The sequence below is a fragment of the Balaenoptera ricei genome, chromosome 16 (genome assembly GCF_028023285.1).
Source record: "Balaenoptera ricei isolate mBalRic1 chromosome 16, mBalRic1.hap2, whole genome shotgun sequence".
NCBI classification, from domain to species: domain Eukaryota; kingdom Metazoa; phylum Chordata; class Mammalia; order Artiodactyla; family Balaenopteridae; genus Balaenoptera; species Balaenoptera ricei.
Genome location: NC_082654.1, coordinates 39,425,271 through 39,449,237, shown reverse-complemented (window position 1 = coordinate 39,449,237; position 23,967 = coordinate 39,425,271). Strand labels below are relative to the sequence as shown.

Below are 23,967 nucleotides of genomic sequence, written 5' to 3'. Positions count from 1 at the left end.
ATAAAGGGTCCTGACACCAAAACATTTGAGAACCAATTGCTCCAGCATATGAATAGATTATGTGGGAAAACTAAAACACAGAAAAGCTCAGTGATTAACCAAAGCCGTACAGACTGTGAGTAGACGTTCAACTTGAAGCCAGGTGTTCCGGCTACCGATGAACCTAGTATGGCTCCCTGTGTGCCGTGCTTCCCACCCCGAACACCCTGACTGAGACAAAGGCAAATAAAAATTATTTTTGGGAGCACGTTTGCAGGCATCAGACAAAGGGCGTGACAACAAGCATTCAGATGTGAACTTGGTGAGCAATAGGGAAGGCAGGTTGGAGAAGAAGGTTTTTAAAACAATCCTACTTTTCAAAACCTTCTTTAGAAATACACAAATTTATTACGTCATGTGAGAAAGCAGGAAAATGTTACAAATGGCCAAGTGTTCCAGTGCCGAGCCTGAGAGAGGTTAAGTGTCCTTCATCCAGAGGAGCACGATCAGGGCCATAGCTCACGAGACCCAGGCAGCATGTGAAACACAGCACAGCTCTGGGTCACATGACGGGGCCTGGTGACCAAACTCAGATTTACGGTCACTCGTCTCGACAATGTCTGCCAAGCCCCAGTTTTGACGGCCTCACTGAAAAGAACAGCTGAAAGACCACGTTCTTGGGCTGTCTCTCTGCATCATTTTGATACGACCAGAGCCACAATTTTGCAGCAGGAAAGAAACTGCACTCAGGTGAACTGTGTAAAAATCAAGCTAATGACCCAAATCACAACCTTCAAGGGAATACATATTTACAGTGAAAAGAGGAGAGCTGGGAGGCTCAAAGGGCCAGTTCTTGCTCTACCAAATGAACTGCCTGGCCCAGGCCACAGAACTGGGGGCGGTGGTAATCAGACCCATGCAGTGTGCACTTGTGAATGATGGCTCTCCAGCCTAGAAGGCCTGGTAGGGCCTCCTCAGGAACCACTGGCCTTACCCGGTAAACTTCTCCAGTTCTACTTCATCTCTTTCCCAGCTCTCCAGCTGAAGTTTCTAGAGTGCTCAGCTAACTAAGCCAAACCAGCAGTAGTACCTGAACTGACAGCCGATAACCCAAGCATATGAGGTCACAGAGTAAGTAACTACTCATTAGAATTTGTTATCCAAGGGAGGAAAAGCCACAGAATTATCTGGTATTTATATCTTCCAAGTGAAAGTATGGGTCCAACAGAAGGCAGTCCCTCAAAGAATCTCTAGTCACAGAGCTCAGCATTCCCTGGGAATGTTTTCACTGCCTGCTTTTTCTAGGATTACACTAGTATTACAAAAATCCAACCTATAACCTACAAAGCACAAAGATTTTGCAGATTAGAAACATTCCTAACATATCACTGTCATCACAAAATCCTAATCCACACACCCCTGTCAAATCTGTGTAGCCTCTGAAAAGGTATGATCGCCTACAGGTGATGTTTCTGCTGCAGAATGACTAAAAAACTATTAAATCAGCATTCTCAGTTGACATCTATTTTGAAATAAATTTTTTTTTTCATGTGCCAAAGCACAAGGCAACTTAACATTTTATAGACCAAAAACTTCAAGCTGCTTTCTATGTCCATTAAGGGGATATAGAATGTAAGTGAGGTCATGGAGTTTACAGAGATGATGCCTCTTATTCACAACAGCAAACATCTATTTTCTCTACTGTCCATCTGCAGGCAGAGATCCACATTATCTAAGATACCGGATAGAAAGAAAAAGGACACTTAAACAGAAGATAGACTAGAACTTTGTTCTTATGAGTTATTCTAAAAGTAGTGATTCCAACTTCCAAGAAGTAAATATTCAATGGATCAACTAGAAAAAGAACCCAGGCAAAAGTGGAAGGATACAGTATATGATATGAATACAGATGTGGTTTACCTAGCTTTCAAAGAGATCAGTATTTCATTATTTTCCAGTCCCTTGGTGAAATATAGTAATTTACCATGTAAAGTTGAAAGGATTTAAGAAAATTGATAAAGGGCACATACAGAAAACTGATTATAAAATGTCACTTGGGCACTACTAATTTGGGAATTATGGTGGACTAGATATTCGCAGGGCCCTTCTGCTGTACTATAATATGATTCTGGATAAATTATTGTTAAAAATACTTTCTAACACATTGGTTAGCTCCAGGTAGAGAAACAAATCCCAAGAGGTTATGGTAAGAACAGTGCACTGAAACCTGAGCAAAGAAGAGAGCAGCAGTCACCCTGGAGACAACTACAGATACCAGCAATGAAATGAACGGGGCATCTAGACCTTTAGCTTTCAGCCAGGTGGGGAAAGCCCAACCTGAAACCAGGAATTCCAAAGGGAACAAAACTGGTCCTGGTCCTGTAGCATCCTCCTGGCTCCTAGTACAAACACACATTTCAAGAAGTAAGATCTCAAGATTCCAAGATATAATTATCAAAAAAGCCAAAAAATTTTATATCAAATAAGATATAATTATCAAATAAATACATAATTAAAATTCACCATGCACACTAGGAAACAAGCCACAGAAACAGATTTAGATCACCAAAGATTTCAGATACTGGCATTATCTAATACAGAATATGAAATAGCTCAGTTTGGTGCTGTTTAAAGAGATGAAAGATGGAGTAAAAAGAAAATGAGTAAGCAAAAAGACACCATCAAAAAAATATTCACACAGATTTGCAGCAGAAGAAGAACCTTTAGAAATGAAGAAATATAATCACTGAAATTAAAAAACTCAGTGGATGGGTTAAATAAAAGATTCAACATAGCTGAAGAGAGAATTACTGGACTGAAAGCTAAATTTTAAGAAATTACCCAAATGAAACAGAGAAAGACAAGGAAGAAGATATCCAATATGAATTAAAAGACATGAAGAATAAAGAGAAGTCCTAACATCTATTTAATCAAAACCAGAAGGAGACAATAGAGAAAATGTAGGAGAGACAGTATTCAAAGCATTAATAGCTGAGAAATTTTCAGAGCTGATGAATGATATGAACTCACAGATACATAAATCACAACAAATATAAACAGGAAGCTGTACATGGACATGTTGTAGTGAAACTGCAGTAATCCAACAACAAATAAATAAGCCAAATCATCTACTAAAGAATGGCAAATGAAAGATTAACAGATTTAACAGCAAAACTGAAAGCCATAAGACAGTGGAATGGTATATTATATACTCACAATGCTGGGAGAAAAATAACTGTCAGCTAAGAATTCTGAGAGTGAAATAAAGACATTCTAACATAAATCAAAACTGAGAGAAGTTACCACCAAAAGATTTTAAGGAAAGAAAATTCTAAACAAGGCAAATCTCACCAGAGAAAAGGCAAAGGATAGAAGAAGGGAAGAGAAGCAAGATATAGTAAACACAGAGATAAAGTGAAACAAATACTATCTCTAATAACAACTGTCTAATTTGTATGGTGAAACATATAACAGAACTGACTGAAAAGAACACGTAAGTACAGAAGAACACAGTCTTCATTAGGTGTCCTATGAGTTTTGTATTATTCTGGAAGGGGATAAGAGGACCTTAACTGCTGATTGACTTTAAAACTATTAAGTGTACACAGTGTACTTTCAGGGTAATCATTAGAAGAATAGAAACAAAATGCATAATTTCCAAACGAGCGGAGAAAAAATACTGCATGAGAACACAAATCAACAAAAACTTCAATCAAAAAGAATGAAGGTTAGCAATGAATTGCAACATAGTTAAAAGAGAGACTGTTAGACTATATTTCAAAAACCAAAACCAAAAACAAAAAAAAAACAGAAACAAACAAAACTGCACTAGCCATGCAAGAAAAGACTGAAAAGTTTCTCTACATTAAAGTCATAAACTCTGTTCTCCAAAGGACACTTAAAAAAAAAGACGCTCAATCTACCATTAATTAGGAAAATGCAAATTAAGACCACATGATATACTATTTTATACTCACTAGAATGGCAACAAAATACCACATGTTGGAAGGAAATGGAGCAACAGATAAACTATGATAGATTTTTGGAATAGAATTTTATTTAACAATAAAAATTAATTTAGTACTATTAATGTAACAAGTGAATCTTAATTCAACTGAGTGAAAAAAATGACAGCTGCAGAATATTACATGCAATATACCATTCTTATCAAGCCTAAAAACAAGCAGAACTAGGCAATATATTGTTTGGATATATACATGGACATAGTAATTATGTTCCAGAATGGAATTCAACTATCAACATTAAGAACACTGTTTAATTCAGCTGAATTTTACTTTTGGTAGCAAGACTTTCTCAATGAAGAAGTTTCCAGGTTTATGTTCTAGGACAAGCTCTTAATCTCATCTCAGATCGATTCTCTGAGAAGCACTGGCCTAGACTCTTCAACTCCAGAGAAGGGGAAGACCTAGTAATTGTAATCTTCCCAGATAAGGAATGTCAATCAAAAGCAATTCCAGAGTAAAGGAAATGACTCCCCCAGGCCTCCCTGGAGCCTTCCTCCCTGGTTTACATAACTTCAGATCTGGCAGGGCCTTTTTCTGTCATTTCCAGTGACTCAGGCAGACTGTTTCCTGTGCCCTTTGTTTTATGCATTTCTCCCACCCTGGCCTATGTTGCCTTCCTCTTCCAATGAGGAAGCTGGCCTCTTCAATCCTTTCTCCTTCCTTCCCCAAACCACATTGGCCTTTCCTTGGCTGATTTTGACCTGGGGCAAGTTGAAGACCTCAAAGATCCCTCCATCCTTCAGAGCCTCACACACAATCTCAGAACAAAGCAGGAGAGATCCTGAGGAACTTCAGATCCATAAGACGTTTGAGAATGGATGAAACACTGAGTTTGACTTACATGTTCTTTCATACACTCTCTGCTATCTCCTACTTCACTGTTCTTGAAACTCAGAAAATCCACAACTCCTTCGGTCACTGCAGCTTTGCCTGGAATAATAAAGGCAGGAAATTAGAAAGGAGGCAACCAGAAGGAACCGAGGGTCCAAGCGGAAAGAAACTCTCTTGTATAATCAATCTTGACATTTAAAAGGAAAAAAAGCCACCTGAATTAAGGAAAGTCTCTACCTTGGTCTAAGCCAATTTTCTTCTTTAACTAAACCTATTAATAGTAACTTAATGTTTGTAGAAGAAATCATCATTATTTACAGAGATTTCACATGCATTTTCTCATTTGAGCTGTAAGATATCGAGAATAGGCAAGTATTGTCTTAAAATGCAGCAGCCAAATTTCCCAAAGATCAGGGAACTTTCCCATGATCATTCAGCCAGCAAGCATCAGAGGAGGAATTTGAACCACTTCTATGACTCCTTATTCCAAACTCTCCCATGGCACCAAATGATATAATGCTTTCAATTTGAAAAGCAGTATTATTATTTCTTCTTCTACTAGATATAGTGTCTTAACCAACAGATATAGAAACGGCTTTGCCTGCTGAATGACAAAGACACTGCCATAGGATTAAACGTTTATTTACCAGAGACAACACAAAGGGCAGAAAATCCATACCAAGATAGTTAAGAAACACATGTATCTTTTCCACATACCCTCCTTTTCTCTTTAAGTCATAGTTATAGGTGCTGGGCTTTATTTCTCTCTCTCTCTCTCTTTTTGGAAATAAATTCAAGTTTAGAGAAAAGTTGTAGAATAATAATAGTACAAAGACTGCCATGTACTCTTTACCTATGTTCACCTGCTATTAACATTTAACGTACATACTTAATCACTCACTCTCTCTCTACAGACACACACATTCAGTCAACATTTGTTTTTTAAGCTTTTTTTTTTTTGGCCGCGCGGCATGCGTTATCCTAGGTCCCTGACCAGGGATCGAACCCGTGCCCCCTGCCGTGGAAGGTCGGAGTCTTAACCACTGGACCGCCAGGGAAGTCCCTCACTCAACATTTTTTTGTTTCTGAGCCACGTGGAGATAAGTTCCATACATCATGGCTCTAAAAACTTCAGAATTTATTTCTTAAGAATAGGGATATTCTTACAAAACCATAATGTTGTTATTGATCTTAGTAAATTTAATATCGATACAATAATTGATTGCCATATTCAATTAACCCAATAATGCATTTTATAGCATTTCTTTTTCCTCCAATTCAGGATCCAGTCCAGGGTAAGGTATTATATTTAGCTGCCATTAATCTGAGACACACAGCTCTTTTTTATCTTTTATGACACTGACACTTTAGAAGAATACAGTCCTCCCCTTTTTTTATATTAATAAAACATTACCATTTTGACTTGTCTGACATTTCCTCATGATTCAATTCAGCCTATGCATTATCAGCCAGAAAACTACAGAGTTTTCTTCTCCTGGTGTCATAGCTGAAGGCATGTGAAGTCTATGTGCCCCTCTCTGGCGATATAAATTTTGATCACCCAGCCAAGGTGCTGTCCAATTTCTCCCAAGAAAAATTATTATTTTTTCCCTTACATCTAATAAGTAATCTGTGGGGAGACACTTTAAGACCATGCAAATATCTTGTCCCTCATCAAAATTTCCCCCTGGATTTAGCATCCACTGGTGACCCTTGCCTGATCTGAACTTTACTACCATGGCTACAACATGCTAATTGTTCCGACTCCAGTATTCCCTCCACATTACCATCCAGGACTCAGCAGTCTACACTATTTGTTCATCTATTTGTCCATTTATGATCAGTAAGGATATATGAAGTCCTACTTTTTCAACAATTTATAATTTATCACTGTACTTAATAATTTTGGTGCTCAAACTGTCTCAGATTTAGCCAGTGGGCGACCCTTTAAGCTGGCTCCTTTGACTTTGTGACATGCCCCCATCATTTTTTTTATTCTTCTACTTTTATTTCCTTACTTTCTGACATTAAAAAAAAAGTTCTAGGCTCATCTTTTACTTACTCTGTCTCTGCCCTAGATGCAGACATTTCTCTAAACGCCCTGGGTCCTTTCAGTGGAGAATGGTGTTATAGAGACCAAGATCTAGTATAACACTGTTTGAAAGGCATTGTCTATTTCCACTGATTACTTTTCATTTTGAATGAGTCACATTTTCCTGCTTCTTTGCATGTTTTTCTGTTATAAGGTGGACAATTGAAAGGTGTTCAGTTTGGTTCTGATGGCAACTAAATTACTGGCACATCCTCTCAATTCCGTCAGGCTTGGTTTTATAATTGGTTAAGACAGGTCTATTTGAGATATGTCCTTGGTCCTAATGCATGACCCTTAATCATAAGGCACAGTCTTTCCGGTGTCTCAGAATGGTTAAGGTGCTCAGCAAGGTCTCTCCACCCTGGCTAGCCCACAGCTCTCCATTTCTCTCCATACTGCATGAACCTTGCTATGGCCATTCTCTTCCCCTCCTGGGCACAGCTGCTCTCTGCTAGGTCTCACCCTGTATGGATACACATCTCAGCTTCTGGGTTCCCCGCTCATAGTTCCCTCCTCCCCAGTAGCCTGCCATACAAATTCCAGCCTCTTCAGCAGCCCTGAACTCTGGAGACCCACCATGCTGTAACAGGCACCCCGTCCTGGTACCCCGGGAAGGGAATGCAGGGAACAGGGAATACGCTCCAGCAGAAAACTAGGGCAAAAGTGGGTCTCACCTCATGTGACTGTCTTCTCTCAAGGATCAACATCCTGGCTGCCTGTTTTCCTGTGACTGACAGTAACTGGCTTGTGTACTGTCCAGTCTTCTAGTTTACTGAAGGAGGGCAAGTCCAGCACCAGTTACCTCTATTTCTCTTGGTGCCTTCAACACTAAGTGATGCTTGTGGGACACAGAGCTGTTCTATTGGGAAGAGTTAAGAATCAAACACTTGGAGCATGTAACAAACGCTCTTTATTTAAACATTTCAAAGAAACTCTCTAACAATCTGTTCCTTAGAAACGTTATGTGTTTACTTTTATTGCAGCACTGTGGCAAGAAAAATGCTCTCTAGCAGTCAGGCAATTCTAAATAAAATGACAAGAAAGTGTCTCTATTCCTTCCGGAAAGCTGATACTCACTTCAGATAGCCAGCTGGCTATCACTCTGACATATATTTCCCTTTATTTCCATAACTCTTCCTCCAAATGGCAAAATAAAACACTATAGTCTAGCCAAAGAATCCAAAGTTAGTTGCTATTCTTTATTTTTCTTGTTTACGTGCATGTACTTAGGGGTGAGGAGAAGACTCCTTTTCATATAAATCATTTTCTGGCATATTTCCATTTCCACTTCTAACCACTGGTGAGAAAATAATCAGAAAAAAAATAGTCCAAAAGAAAATCTGCAACCCCAGATACAAAGTTAATCAAAAGGAAACTGGCAAACAAGAATAGTATTTTCTTCTCACATGCTGTGAGAAAAGAGGAGTTTGCCATCACAGGAAAATGGAGATCAGGCCTTTCCTCGCACAAGCCAGCGGATCTGAGCCACGGGCACGGGCACACACGCAGCTTTCCACACAGCGCACCAGGCAGAACGGGGGACGACCCCTTTCTACTTCTTGAGCAGATTTTCTCCATATTGGACATGCACACTGCAGCCCATCTAATTCATTTTCTCTAAAGGAATCGGTGCATGGAAGTTATACCTCTCTTCGGTTTTACTTCAGGCCCCCGAGAACTTAAAGGCGAGCGTCTGATGTAAACGCAGTGTTTATCTGTCCATTTGCCTGCCTCACCGTGCAGGCACTCACCGTCCGCGAGGGACTCTTACATCAGTCTTCTCAGGTCTCCGCGTCTCCGTGTGGACCCTGTTGAACTCTGTTTCCTCAAGTCAGCATGTGTCCAGCACTCTAATTAAGTATGAATTCTCCGGTGGTTCCCCTTTCCCAGGAATATAGTCAGAGCCCCTGGGCCTCACAAAGCAAGACCTCTGCGATCTGCTTCCTGCTCAGCTTTCCCCTTCACCTCCCCAACATGCTACGTCGCGTGAATGAAAATCCTGGAGCCGTTTCCCCTTCATGAAAGATCCCTTCCTCCCTTTCTTCTCTTGACTAAATCACTGAGGCTTGACAACCTATGGGAAATATGTCATGATCACCATTCAAAGCTGGGTTAGTGCCAACCTTAGTATCCTCACTGCACCTGTGTTAACCTTTACAATGATAACAATGTTTACTGAGCGCTTACATGTGCTAAGCACTAGGGGCACTTAGCACACACTATCTCATGGAGTGCTCACACCAACTCTGTATGGTAGGAGCTGTTAACAGTCTACCCTGCAGATGGGCAAGGGGACAGAGAGGGTCAACAGCCTCCCGCATGCCACACAGCCAGTGAGGGGTGGAGCCAAAGAGCTTAAAGGCTTTCTATAAACAGTACTTAACATATCTAACTGAAAAACTGACAGTATAACTGGTGTTTCCAGGGAAAGGCCCAGAATGGCAACAGATGATGACCCTGTGACAGCACTAAAAGGGTAAGAGTGAGATGTGAGAAACTCATCAGAATTCTTTAGAAGAGGATGCCATAAAGACACTCATAAACTAACATCAACTGTGACACTCATAAAAGAACAAAATATTTCATCAAGACAGGGGACCAGCAATTTGAAGAATCCAGGAATATACACATGGCTCAAGCAAAAAGTATTTAAAAGTAGTGGGGGAAATGGAATAGGATGTTCTTACTAGAAACAAACAAAAATTGGAATTCCCTGGTGGTCCAGTGGTTAGGACTCTGTGCTTCCACTGCAGGAGCAAGGATTTGATCCCTGGTCAGGCAACTAAGATCCTGCATGCTGTGGGGTGCAGCCAAAAAAAAAAAAAAAAGAAACAAACACAAAAATGTATTAGATCAAAGATTAAAAGGACTTCTCAGAGGGAAGAATCTGGAATATTTGTATAATTAAATCAATTCTATTCTCAAGAAGCTCGTATACTGCACAACCAGTAGGATCGATGCTCCATGTTAGCTCGCACACAAGTTGAGTAAGTGAGGACTGGGGAACGGGCAAAATCCTGTTGTAGCCCATCTGGGCCCTGCATGTCACTGGTCCAGTATGTTCATTCCTGGCCCCAGGTTGTGGAGTTGGGGACCTAACGAAGGAGGCATGAACAGGACTCCCATGACCAGCTGCCTCCCAAATGGCACAGCGTAAAGCAGAGAGGATGAGTGTTTCAGTACCAGGCATCGCCTCACACAGGGGAGGCGTCTTCACATCGCAGACCCTGACTGTGGAGGAGGATGTACAACTTCAGGTCATAATTAATATCAGCCAGGGTCAGAGTGACCAATGCTGGGCTCTACACTTCCAGAGAAAACTGAAAACAAAACAAAACAGAAAAGGACCAAAAGTAGATGAAACCCACAGAGATGAGAAGTATGAAGCCCACAGGGAAAGTCTAACCTAGGAAAGAGAAAACAAGGAAGACTCCACCATTTAACATCATTTTAAGCACTACCCTGCTGAGAGCCATGGACAGCATTTTTCCATTCCCACGAAAGACAGCATAGAGAAAATAGTTTTAACCTGCAGTATGAAAAGTTTAGCTTCAATGTGAAGACTTTCCCAAAGCCAGAATTTTTAACAAAGGAATATGTAGTTTGTATATCCATGACATGCTTGCCATGATAATTACCAATGTTTGGAGCTCTCATATTTGTATTCAAGTAGTATTGGCATTATGATTCTGCCTCAGAGAAGTTGCAATAATAACACGTAACACAACTGTCTACTGAGTGCTTTACTATAGGCTAAAGGTCGCTCAGGGAGACCTGAGACAGAAGCTCAGCTCTGCTTGTGCTGTGGGCTTCACACAGTCTTGCCTGATTCAAAGTCCAACCTCTTAACTACAGGGATAAGACGAATATACATGAAACTTACTATTTGTAAAATGGGATAATACCTGCTTCATGAGGCTCTTGCAAAGACTCAGTAAGTTAGCCATAAAATATTTAGCCTGTGCCTACCCCATAGTAAGCACTTAATAAATGTTAGCTATTATGATTGACATATAATTTTAACCTTGCCTGGGTCAACCTCTTCTAGTTATTCAGTCTCTGATCCTATTAAAGTCAAGATAGAGAGTTTACATCAATGAGGCAAATACAACTTCAAGATGAAAAAGAACTGGTCATGCCTTCAACCATTCCACCCATCCATATCCATCCACTCCTTCAATAGAGTTTCACGGTGAGCCCACCATGTGTAGAGCACTGGGGCAGGGCCTGTGCAGAATATGAAGACAAAAATGACATGGCCCATAGCTATGCTCAAAGAACACCGTCATCTTATTATTAACCACAAACACTGCAGAATACTTACTACGTGCCAGGAACTGTTCTAAGCACCCTAAGTGCCGTGTGTATGTGTGTGTGTGTGTGTGTGTATACTCTTTTAATCCTCACAACAACCCTTTAAAGTAAATACTATTTATTATCCCCAATTTATGGATGAGAAACTAAGGCACAGAGATAAGTAACTTGCTCCAGCTTTCACAGCTTGTAATTGACAGAGCTGGGATTCAATTCCAGGCTGTCCAATTTCAGAGTCTTGGGCTCTTAACCACTCGATATATTGCCTCCTCTGAGACTTGACCACTAAGAACTAGAGCAAGGACAGACTATGGTAAGGGCCCAGTAGGAACATAAATAAAGTGCAGTGCTCATGAGTGAGCTGTGCTATCTTTACACCTAACACAGAGTACGAGTCCTTTAACTACAGAATGATGTGTTCAAGCACATGACACCAACCCAGACCGAAAGCCATCCATAAAGCACTGGTGTCTGCCACTCTGAAGGGCCCTCGTCTCAGTGATTTAACACACGCTAAAGGGAAAGAGGAGTGCTCGGAATCTGGGCTTAGAAGGCAGACATGCCTGGGTTTCAATCCCAAGTCCTCCAATACAGCCTTGAACAAACTACTTGATCTTTCTCTGTGCTTCAGTGTCTTCACTAAGGAGTAAATGAGATAATTTATACAAAGAACTTCATTCTAGTACTTGGCACTACGGACTATATATGTAAAATAATATTAATTAATTAATTAACTAATTAATTGCTGGTTTGCTTCAAGACTCAGTCCTAAGCCATATGGAAAAAGCCCAAGTAGATAATACCAAGTTAATAGACCAAGAAGAATGCAATCTGTAGTATCTGAAATATACTGTGGATTCATTATGAATAAATATGAACTACTGTAACTTAAAGATATTATAAGCCTGTGTTTCTAAATGCTAGGGAATAAAAAAACCTTCCATTTTAAGAGATAAGAGAGGCTGCTGTATACTAAGGGCCGACTCTGTTCTTGGTCGCGTAACAGTCACTTCACAGATGTTACTGAGTCTTCAGAACCACTCAGAGGCTCGTCAAATGATCCGGATTTTATAGGTGAGGATTCTGAGCCTCCCAGAGGCTAGGTGATTGGGCTCCACAATAGGCAGCGGAGACTGTTGGTCAAAATTAGAAGACTCACCCGTGAGGCAAGCAGGAACGTAATCTCGGGATCAGGCAGTCACTCCACAGAGCGTTTCTTTGGCACCCGCCGGAATTTCACTGGGCAACATTCCATGTAATCCAACTCTCATCCCCATGGTGTGTTCTGTGCTTTAAAGAAGCCCAAATCACTGAAAGGTTAGGCTATGTCACCCGTCAAAGTGACATACTACTACAGATCTCATTCTATCACCCAATTTAGTCATAATGGCCTTGGGAACATTATCAGAGGCGTGATTTACAAACTGCTATGGCTCTCCAAAAGTGACTAACTTTCCACAAGAACAAATTGGGTTCTAGAGCTGGGACACTGAACATGAACATCGACAGCACAGCACAAAGTACGTGTCTGGGTGAGACTAAAGAAGGAAAAAGTATATTGAAATATCCTTTTCTCATTTTGTTTATAGCAGAGGATCCTTATCACACATAGTCAAATCAGTGACTCCCAAACTTCCTTATTTGTGGTTTTCTATGTGTCAACTCGCCCACAAGAAAAAAAAGAAAGCAACAAGAAAGTTCACTGTATAAATTCTAAGACTTGAGTCTGCTTCTAATACTTCCAGAATATGAACTCCATCCTTGACAGCAGAGACCACATTTTGATCACCACTGTATCCTCAGCACAATACACGGATGGGTATACCACAGGCCTTCAATAAATATGGGTGATGTTCACGCCCAGAACAATACAAAAATGTAGGGGAAGGAATTCCCTGGCAGTCCAGGGGTTAGGACTCCACGCTTTCACTGCCAAGGGCCCAGGTTCAATCTCTGGTCGGGGAACAAAGATCCCACAAACCAAGCCGCAGCCAAAAAAAAAAAAAAAATGTAGGGGAGAAAAGGTGAGAAGGGCTGCCCAAGGAAGGATCACTTAGACCATTCAAGCAGGACTCAGCACCAAAATGCTGCTTGCAACTGAATAATTTTAAGAAATGTAGGATTTTAGGAGTTCAGATTTTCTGATTTTTTTTTTTTTTTGGAAGGAACACGTATTAAACTTTGGGGGCAAAAAAATGCCTCCCAGCCCCTCTTAACTATTCAAAATGCTTGCCAATATTTTGAAATACTTACTGGCCTAAGATATGCCTTCTAATCTGCTATTTCAGAAATATGAATCATATATGTGAAAAATTTACTGCTAGCATTGTGCTAGATATAGCCGACATAAAGAAGAACAAGAATGGGCCAACTAGAGTTTAATAGAGACACAGACTGTAAACAAATAATTACAATACCATACAATTAGAGCTTTTGGCAAAGCGAGTTGAGTGCGGAAGGGTGCAGAGGAGGGCAAGACTAAGCCTGTTCTGCGTTTCAATCCCACATGTGAGGAAGGATCTTTCTTTTCCCAAAGTCCTTTGCAATTTCCTTGTCCAATCCTCATTATTTTCTTTAAAGCAATAAGGCAGCACAATCCATCTATGTACTAAGTACTTTAAACAGTCATCATGCTCCTCGAACATCATCACACCCCCATGAAAAACTGCACGTTACTTTAATGTACGCTAGTTAAATAAGAAGTTTCTCAATTAATAATCAGCCACACCATAATACTGGTTGCTAAATACATACACAGCTTAAGTGTTTAAATAAGCTGTAGCAGGATTTTCTGGCCCTAAAGTTTCCTCCAAAATCCCTGGCCTTCTTATAGCCAATTAAAACTGTATGTAATTTTCTATCCAAAAATCTTAAAGACACAAGCCAAATGAATTGTTTATCTAAAATCATCACACCATCACTAGCAGTTCATTTTATTAACCCATCTGCAGGAAAGATTTGAGGCAACATTCGATAAAAGACACATATGCACTTGGAAGTCACAAATATAAAGTCATGAAATGAAAAAAGTTGATTTTCCAACCACAAGATAATGCTGTTGGTGTACTTGAACAGTAAAATTTCTACATTTCTAATAGGCAGAGCAAAAAGGGAAATGAGGCAGGCCACATAATTCTGATTAAAGGAAGAATAGAAAAAGGCCTTTCCCCCTAGGTACTGAGAAACAGAATCATCTTTTTTTTTTTTTTTCCTTTTCCATTATGATTTATTATACGATATTGAATATAGTCCCCTGTGTTATAGAATAGGACCTTATTGTTTATCCATTCTATATACAATAGTTTACATCTGCTAGTCCCAAACTCCCAATCCAACCCTCCCCTACCCGCCCCCCCAGGATCATCTTTTTTTAACAATGGCTTATATAATACATGCAGCAGTATTGTCATGTGGTTTCTTATATTTTTACTATGAGTAAAATATTAAAGTGTACCTCAGAGAAGGTACTCAGGGAGGCACTGACAATACAGAAATAAACACCCTTTCCTTCTATCACGTTTAAAAGTCCTAAATAAGAAGACTGAAAACACATTGGGCAGGAAGGTGTCACAGAGAAGTTGGTCCCCAAAACAAGACCTTCCAGGAAAAACCAATCCAAAATTTTTTCTAATACATCAGCACTAAAAAAAAACAAAAAACAAAACAAAAAAAAAACTATGCTAATGAGGAAATGAGGATAAAGTGAAATGACTACTTTCCCCCATACAAGAAAGCATTTGGCATCATGTATCAAGACCCTTAAAAGTGTTCATACCATTTGAAAAGGTTCCAGTTTGAACCTATCTTAAGGAAATAATTAGAAATGAGGATAAAATTTTATACATCAATGTTTATCATGTTTTCACTACTAAAATTCAAAATTACCTAATTGATCAACAACAGGGAAACGGTTTAAGAAATTATGAAATATCCACATAACAGAAAAGTATGCAGCCATTAAAAATTATATGCATGCAGAAGTGCTTAAGATACAATATTAAATGAGGAAAGCAGGATACAAAAATATCCTTCTAAGTATAATATAAAAACATGTATACACAGGAAAGGAATAGGCTAAATATACCAAGTAAGTTGACAGAATAATGTTTTCATGCCTTTCTTGTTTACCTTTATAACCACAGCAACTAGAACAGTTTCCAGGTCATGGGAGGCATGCAGACATTGCTGAATTAATCATTTTCACCATTAAAAACAACAAATATCATTTTAAAAAATGTCCAGTCTTTTTTATTTGTGCCCTGGCTATTCATAAGAAACAGGTCAAACATTTGTTAAGAAGAGGTGCCTGTTTGGAGCACCGCAGTGAAAACCTGGCTCATGGGGAGGGAGAGGTTCTGTCCCATCTGTCGGTAAAAAGACCGCTTGGCAGGAATGATATTCATGCTCCTTTCCATCCCTTTACCAGTGTTGAGTGTGACTGAAGAGTTAGGTTCTTGGGAATTTGTATGAGTGTCCTTGTTATCTTTAATCTACACTCTGATGTTCAGCAAAAACTGACTTTCTAAGGTTCATTCCAGCTACAAAATTAGAGTCTATGCTTTAAGTATTCTCAGCAGACAGAAAATATAAAGGTTGCTGATCATACCAGTATCATTTATCTTATTCACCCACATTTGTGACAGGAACCAAATCAGTGTAGAATTATTAAAGAAAGGAAGAGGCATCTAAATGTTTAGTTTCTTATCTAAAATTGCCTTGTGGGTAATGTGTTCCACTTTGTTTTACTGGCACCTTGGAAGGGGGAAAAAAAAAAGTTTTAATTAAAAGTTTATTTTTCAAGAATATTTTTCTTCTAATTCATTTTCCAGATGGATCTCATTTGACAAAAACAGGACAAATTCTTTGCTCCTCCTGCTAAACTCAGAAAAGTTTAACTTTTTAATCCCCTGGGTCAAAACCCATTGTTGGCCCACTTCCTTTTACAGGAGCCACAGGAGCCACAGGAGGATGTGATTGAGCTTTTTTTTTTAACATCTTTATTGGAGTATAATTGCTTTACAATGGTGTGTTAGTTTCTGCTTTATAACAAAGTGAATCAGTTATACATATACATATGTTCCCATATCTCTTCTCTCTTGCATCTCCCTCCCTCCCACCCTCCCTATCCCACCCCTCTAGGTGGTCAGTGGTCACAAAGCACCGAGCTGATCTCCTTATGCTATGGGGTTGCTTCCCACTAGCTATCTATTTTACATTTGGTAGTGTATATACGTCCATGACACTCTCTCACTTTGTCACAGCTTACCCTTCCCCTTCCCCATATCCTCAAGTCCATTCTCTAGTAGGTCTGTGTCTTTATTCCCGTCTTGCCACTAGGTTCTTCATGACCTTTTTTTTTTTTTTCCTTAGATTCCATATATATGTGTTAGCATACTGTATTTGTTTTTCTCTTTCTGACTTACTTCACTCTGTATGACAGACTCTAACTCCATCCACCTCACTACAAATACCTCCATTTCATTTCTTTTTATGGTTGAGTAATATTCCATTGTATATATGTGCCACATCTTCTTTATCCATTCATCCGATGATGGACACTTAGGTTGCTTCCATGTCCTGGCTATTGTAAATAGAGCTGCAATGAACATTTTGGTACATGACTCTTTTTGACCTATGGTTTTCTCAGGGTATATGCCCAGTAGTGGGATTGCTGGGTCGTATGGTAGTTCTATTTGTAGTTTTTTAAGGAAACTCCATACTGTTCTCCATAGTGGCTGCACCAATTTACATTCCCACCAACAGTGCAAGAGTGTTCCCTTTTCTCCACACCCTCTCCAGCATTTATTGTTTGTAGATTTTTTGATGATGGCCATTCTGACCGGTGTGAGATGATATCTCATTGTAGTTTTGGTTTGCATTTCTCTAATGATTAATGATGTTGAGCATTCTTTCATGTGTTTGTTGGCAATCTGTATATCTTCTTTGGAGAAATGTCTATTTAGGTCTTCTGCTCATTTTTGGATTGGGTTGTTTGTTTTTTTGTTATTGAGCTGCATGAGCTGAGCTTTGAACCGTGAAGGTGAGGGCTGCAGGGCTGGAGGAAGGGAGCCCGGTTCCATGGTGTGCCTCAGACGGGGCTGGACCCCAGTCAACGGCCCAGAGGTCTGCTTTTGTTTGAGGTGCATCACCAATGCTCTCACTTAGGTCAAAGAAAAAAGACGCACTGCCCAGAGTTATCATTACTCGCACTTCTGTGGATTCTCCACGTGTATCACTGGCCACATCTTCACAAGATGAGCGTTCTCCTGCTAAAGGGTCTATAGCGTCTTTTTTATCAGAAGCCTAAACAATTTTTACTGAAAATATCTCTTTTCTATACTCTCTTTCTATGTTGCTGGTCTCGCAAGTTTGGGGCCCTACAGTGGAGTTTAAGAAATCAAAATCTTAACTCAGAGTTACCTCCCCAGACTTAAAAAGTTGCTTATGATAAAAAAAAAAAAAAAAAGTTGCTTATGTGTCGCCGCCGCAACAGAGTCCCAGCAGCCCGAGGAAGTGGCAGTGTCCCTGCAAGCATCAGCTCCCAGCCTCACCGCCCCTCTGGCTTTCCTGATGCCTCAGGATCCCCAGGCCCTGAGGGGCATCAGCAGGAGTCATCCCTGGCTCACAAGCCCCTCTGCTCTCCAGACCTCCTCCCGCCAGCGTGGGAGAGCAGAGAGCTGCCAGATGTGGCAGCCAGGGACCCTTCCTCTGCAGAGTGTACTACCGGCCTGTCTCCCCTGTTCCTTCCAAGAGGAACTGGGTTGGAAATACTGTATCCCCATTGTTTTATTAATAAAACTTTGGGAGGAGGAGTAATATATACTCACCGAAGGGAAATTAGAAGAGAGGGGACAAGGCACTAACATTATTACGTATTTCTTGCCAACCTTTGTCATTTGAGATTTCAACGAAAGCAGAATCCTAGACCATGCAGATCGCCAACCTAGACAGACACTGCTCAGTATTATGTGAACTTAGGCCTCACTTTACAGCGTTCCCAGAAGAGTGAGCAGACGCCACATGGGTGGAGAAGATTCTGTATTTCTCTGAGTGCCTCGCCCACAGTGTACACTCAAAGGTCTCAGCTCTAAACTCTAGATAGAATGAAGGTCCTCTGAACAAAAGAGGATATAAGAATATCCATCTTTGCCTAAATAGTTTTTTTAAATCCTCATGCGAAAAAAAAAATCTATAGCTAACTAAATTTAGTAAACTCAGGGTTAACCCAAACCCAAAAGATGTCTTTAAGGCAAGACACCTGGAGCCTCAGTATACTAACCGCGAGATGCAAGTGGGGACGTAGGGGCTGCGGACAAGCTGACCTGTCTCCTCTCACAAACCTATTTGTCTCGCCGCCTTTTGTTTTCCCCCATGGAACCTTCTCCTAAGAATAGTGTCCCACAGAGTATATTCTAAGAAATGCTGCTGCAAAGTATTTCCTTTAAATAAGACCTAAATTCTTAATGGGCTGACTCACTCATAGAGCTCTGTGGCCTCACCTCTGAGAACTGGAAGCCTACCATGGGCTAGGTCTTTAGCTGGAAACCTTATAGCACCTGAGGCTCTCACATCTCTGATTCAGCTACTCCTGGGGCGAGGGGGCCAAGCCTAGGCTTAGTGGGTGTTCCCCAGTCACCCTAAGAGTGTATGATGCATGATGTGTATGATGTTTAGCAGGGAATTTCCCAGGCAGAGTTTCAAACCAGGCAAATGTAGTCACTATTAAAGTATTAGACTTAGTTTATCTATGTTCCTCTTAACTATACTGATATATCCCTTCTTTCTTCCCACTCTTTAATTCAGCCCCAATCACATTTATTCCTCATAATCAGAACCCTCATTTCCTCTGTGCTAATGATCAACTAAATCCAGAATAAAATGTGAGGGACTAATAGCTTCTTAGAACTACCAGTAATGTTTGGATTTAAAAATAATTATATATTGAAATACTTGGATAACAGGTTGACAAAGCACCCTTTAATAATTTGATCATGTTTTTATTTACTGTATTAAACTTTTTAATTACAAAAATAATTACACATGTTCAAATTAAACATTTTAAGCACTTAAGCCCTAAGAAAGAATTCCAGGTACTTGGAATTCAACCACTTAAAGATACTCCAAGTGAACATATTTTGATTAATGCCTTTCCTGGTTTTTCCCTCTATGTTTACATATTTCTTTATTGAAACATTAACCTTATATATTCTATTACAGCCTATTTTTCATACATTTTGTCCCATGTCAATATTTCTCCTCAATATCATTGTCATGGTTATAGAATATTCCATCATATAGATGAATTATAACGTGTTCATCCAAGGCCCTTTGGGGGGCCATCTGGGTTGCTTCCAATGTTCAGTTCCAAACAATGCTCACTAAGCATACTCAGAGCTGAATCTCTGAACAAAGCTCTACTCATCTGCTTAGAAATTACTCTGAGAAGTAGGCTCACTGAGTCAAAGGAAGAACACACTCTTTCTCAATCGGTCACAGGAGACCCTGTAGGGAAAAACCAGCCCTCTGACTCATTTTAGTTTGCCATTTCTCTCAACCTCCTGTAGCTGCATTTCCCCAGTCTGTTCCTATTGCCTTTACTGTTAGTCTAATTATTATCCGGTTTCCAAGATATTCAAATCCCATAGTCTATTGGACATCCTTAGGTCAACAAGCTTTCTGGCTTAACCCTTAGTCCTTTAAAATAAGATCTGATGTCACCCTCTCTTTTGTGTTCCTAAATTTTTATTCATCTGTCACTTCTCTGATATCTCTAACTGAATGACTGATATGAGGCAGCAAATTTTCCAGGACCCTTGTCTGATCCTTAGTTCAAAACTTTTTCCTCCCCACAGTAGCTTTCTGATCCACAGGCAAAATAACTCCAGAAGGTTTGGGAGCTCAGAACACGTCCCTCCAAATCTCGAACCCTCCTACTGCTAAGGGATGGTGTCTGTGATAAAAATATTGGATTCCCTGGCCCCACCCCCTCTCATGATGTAACAGTTTACTTAGCATCACCCTGTTTATTTTTACGAGACCAAGGTGTCAGTGGGACAACGGACGGTGGTATTTTGTTACATCAGAGTGTTTCCTGAGTGGAAAAGTAGCAGCAGTTCAGGATTACTGTCTGGGTCATAACTCTTGTCCACAGTGAACCATCTGGAAGGGCGAAGCTTTAAAGCAGAATCCAGGAAGAGTGATGGCTCCACTGTCAGAGCACAGCTGCCAGCCAGGAAGATGGCTGCAACCATTTGTTTATTTTCCCGGTAAGTAATTTAGCTCATACTGCATCTATTAAGCCATGCAGATTTATCACATAATAAATGCTGGGTCTATTCTCAAGGAAGCACTGAACAAGATGCAGGCAAACCCAAAGAGCTCCAGTGTTTCTCGTGGCGGTTCATTAGCATTCTGGACAGGACAATCCTTCATTGTGTGCGACTGTCCCAAGGACCAAGGGGCGTTTAGTATCCACACCCTCGGGATGTTCAATGCTAATAATATACACACCCCTCATCATTGTGACAACCACGAATGTCCTTACAGGTTTCTAAATGCCAGGGCCGGGAGGGCGGGGGTGTGGGGAGGACACCATCACCCACTGAGAATCTGTTTCTTTTCGGTGAGATAGAATGAACACTTAGGAAACGGCAGAAAACAATTATTAATCTGGATACGGAATCGTGTAAGCTCTAAGTACCATAAAGGGTCGAAGGAGATCAAGGAAGGCTAAAGGTGCAGAGCAAGAACTGGATAGGAACTGGAGATAGGAACTGGAGAGCGACAGCTGTAACCTCTCTCAGGGGTCCAGTCCGGGGTTAAAGTTTGCTGTGAAATGCTCTCTCACCAGCACCCTGGATTGCCCCTCCTTTACGCTGATTACACGAGCTACTGCAAGTAAAGCACATCCTACACACTCGGCAATGCCAACCTTAAAATGCTGTTATTGTTTCTGCCTTCCGATTCGGGACAAGTTTTCTCCTTGCATCCTGGGCAGTCAGGGAGGGCAGGAAATAAGGGAGTCTTGCTGAAGGAGAAGGCCACTGCCAGCCTAACCCTGCTGGGCCGCTCCAGAGAACTAGACCAGAAGCACTGCCCCTTCACTGCAGGACTGGCCCTCACTAGGCACCGAGGGGACCAGAGCCTTGCCTGGTTCCTTTCTGCCCACGTCAGCTGTGATCAGAGGACCATTGTGCCCAGAGGGCCAGTGTGTTTAAGCCTCTGGGAACAATGCCCTTGTTGATCTTTGGTGCTCTGGTTGAGTAAGGTCATTGACTGGTTTCAACCTCAGCCACCATCAATATCTTCACCTTTTACTGGACAGCATTGGCAGCGGAATATTTTCTGATGTCACTGTTATGCTCAGGCGAGACTGAAGAGGTCAGTGAATGAGACATCTTTTATAGATCCTACTCAGTATTTACTAATGCCGCACTAGATACTAGGTATTATATGGCTGTGGTGTTCAAACTTTTAGAGCTTATTTAAAATGCAGATTTCCAGGCCTCAGGAAGTCTGATCCAGTTAAGTTGTGGAGGCAGGAATGTGCAATTTAACCAACCCCGGGTGCTCCTGATACAGGTGGATCCATGGGGATACTTTATGAAACACTGCCACGCAATGACAGTAAACTAAATAAAAAACTAGCATCTTCGTGATGTTTTACATTCTATCTCCTTGAAATGTATTTTTCACTAGCAAAATAAAAACTTAAGAGATAACTTAATTCTGAAAGAAAATTAGAGTCCCTGTTGTAAAGGACTCATATACAGATATGGTAAGCTTGCAATTAAAACTTATATTTACATGCATTAAAAAATTACATTTTATTCTCCACATAAGTGTCTGATCACAAGATGAGTATTTGTTATACAAAGCACACTGAATGTGACTATACAACCTTTTATTTGGATAAGCTTTACGAATTTTTCAGTGTTTCTTACTCTATCTTCATGAAAGCATATCTTACATTACCATCTGATTACTTGCATCAGACTGCACGCAAACTAAGGCACAACAAGTTTACGCAAATGTCTAAAGACAAGAACCTACACATCTGGAATGCTATGCCTTTTTCTGCTAGACTGGAAATGGCAAAGAGGTTTCACGACACATGCCAATTCAGATGGACAGCAGACCAGAAACAGCTGCCTAGACAGCAACTAAGAAAGCCAGCCCAGAGGAAGGGAGTCGTAACAGAGGAGCAGTGTCTGCCTCGAGCACAGGTGAGAAAAGGGGTGGCATCTGTGCACACACAGACCAGACGTGCCACCCTTCAGATTCAGAAGCACTTAACCTGTTTGTAAACACCACTACTTTCCTTCATTCAACAAATACGACTAAGTGCCTACTATATGCCAGACCCTATGCTAGGTACTAGGGATATACCAAGAGTGATAAATCTACCAATGGGATGGACATGATGCAAGAAGACGGTCTCGGGACTTCCCTGGTGGTCCAGTGGCTAAGACTCCGCGCTCCCAATGCAGGGGGCCGGGGTTCGATCCCTGGTCAGGGAACTGGATCCCACATGCCACAACTAAAGATCTCGGGTGCTGCAATGAAGACCCGACGCAGCCAAATAAAGAAATAAATAAAAGAAGAAGTTTTCTAACCTAAGGCTTTACCTGACAAAATGGTATTTTAAGGGGAGAACCAAAGAAAAAATAGAAGTAGACAAAATGTTAAAAAGTGGGGAAGAAAGTAGAAGTGAATGCTATTTCTGAGGAACTGAAACCAAGCCAATCATAGCTGGACCACGGAGAGGGAGAGGGGGAATGGGGAGGACCGGGGCAGGCCGGCAATAACCAGGTCACGTGGGACTCTGAGATCCTGATTTCAACTGAAGATCATGGGCATCATGGGAAAGCTGGGTGATGCCAGTTTATTTGTTTCCCGGTTTTGTTTTGGGTTGGGTTTTTTTGGGGGGATGGGGGGGTAGCAGATTTTCATTTCAGAAAGAGGATGGGAAAGAATCCCAGTAAATGTAGAAGAGTGACTGCAGTCACCCAAGTGACCAGACCAGCAGGGTGGCAAAGAGGTGGGGAGAAGTTGGTGGATTTCAGATACTTTTTGAAGACAGAATCAACAGTGACTCGGTTTGGGAGAGAATATAGAGGATGAGAGAAAGGGAGAAGACCAAGATGCAGCTGTGATAAAAGTGATTTGGACACATTCAACTGGAAACTCTGCAAGGCAGCTGGACCAACCACGGTTGGAGATCTTAAGAGAGACTGAAGATTTGAATATCTGGGGGTTGCAGGCACAGAAGAAGAAAAGACCAAAAACATTGATTCCGTATCTTCTGCTTTCCAATCCAGTTAAATTTTATAAGAGTTATGCTGCTACACCTGTAAAGACTTAATACAGCAAAACATTATCATATAAGTCTCTGATTTTCTAAATTACAGCACTTATTGCAATTTTTTACCTCTTGTAGCAACTTAATTCAAGCAACAAGAAAACTCCTGCTATTGAAAATATTTCCTAAAGGTTTTGAACTTTCCTGCCTTGTTAAGTACGGCGCATCAATATAATTTCATCTTTCTTTGGAGATTAAGTACTTTACATCCCCTAACGTCCTCACAAGGGGCATTAATTTGACCATTCAGAGCTCTGCCTATACAGTGATCTTCAGCCCCTCCCAGAACATCCCTCGGCTGTGGGAATGGGGACCACCTAGCTCCATCTGTCATACTCTAAGTGCACAGAGCTGTTGTAAGTTGC

The 23,967-nt window shown here is 40.8% G+C and overlaps 1 protein-coding gene across 8 annotated transcripts in view; it reads right to left on the bottom strand.

Annotated features, from left to right (window-relative positions):
- SGMS1 (sphingomyelin synthase 1) overlaps positions 1–23,967 on the bottom strand; it is a 304,020-nt gene that overhangs the window by 197,565 nt on the left and 82,488 nt on the right. For 5 of the 8 annotated variants that reach the window (XM_059899841.1, XM_059899838.1, XM_059899851.1 and 2 more), the window contains exons 3-4: positions 12,401–12,526; positions 4,846–4,934 (exon numbers count right to left, since the gene is read on the bottom strand). The exons of 1 other annotated variant lie outside the window; for it this stretch is intronic. The gene's annotated coding sequence lies outside the window, so the exon portion shown is untranslated. Of the gene's footprint in view, positions 1–4,845; positions 4,935–12,400; positions 12,532–23,967 lie in introns of all 8 variants that reach the window. 2 more of the 8 variants (XM_059899840.1, XM_059899839.1) reach the window with 2 other exon arrangements.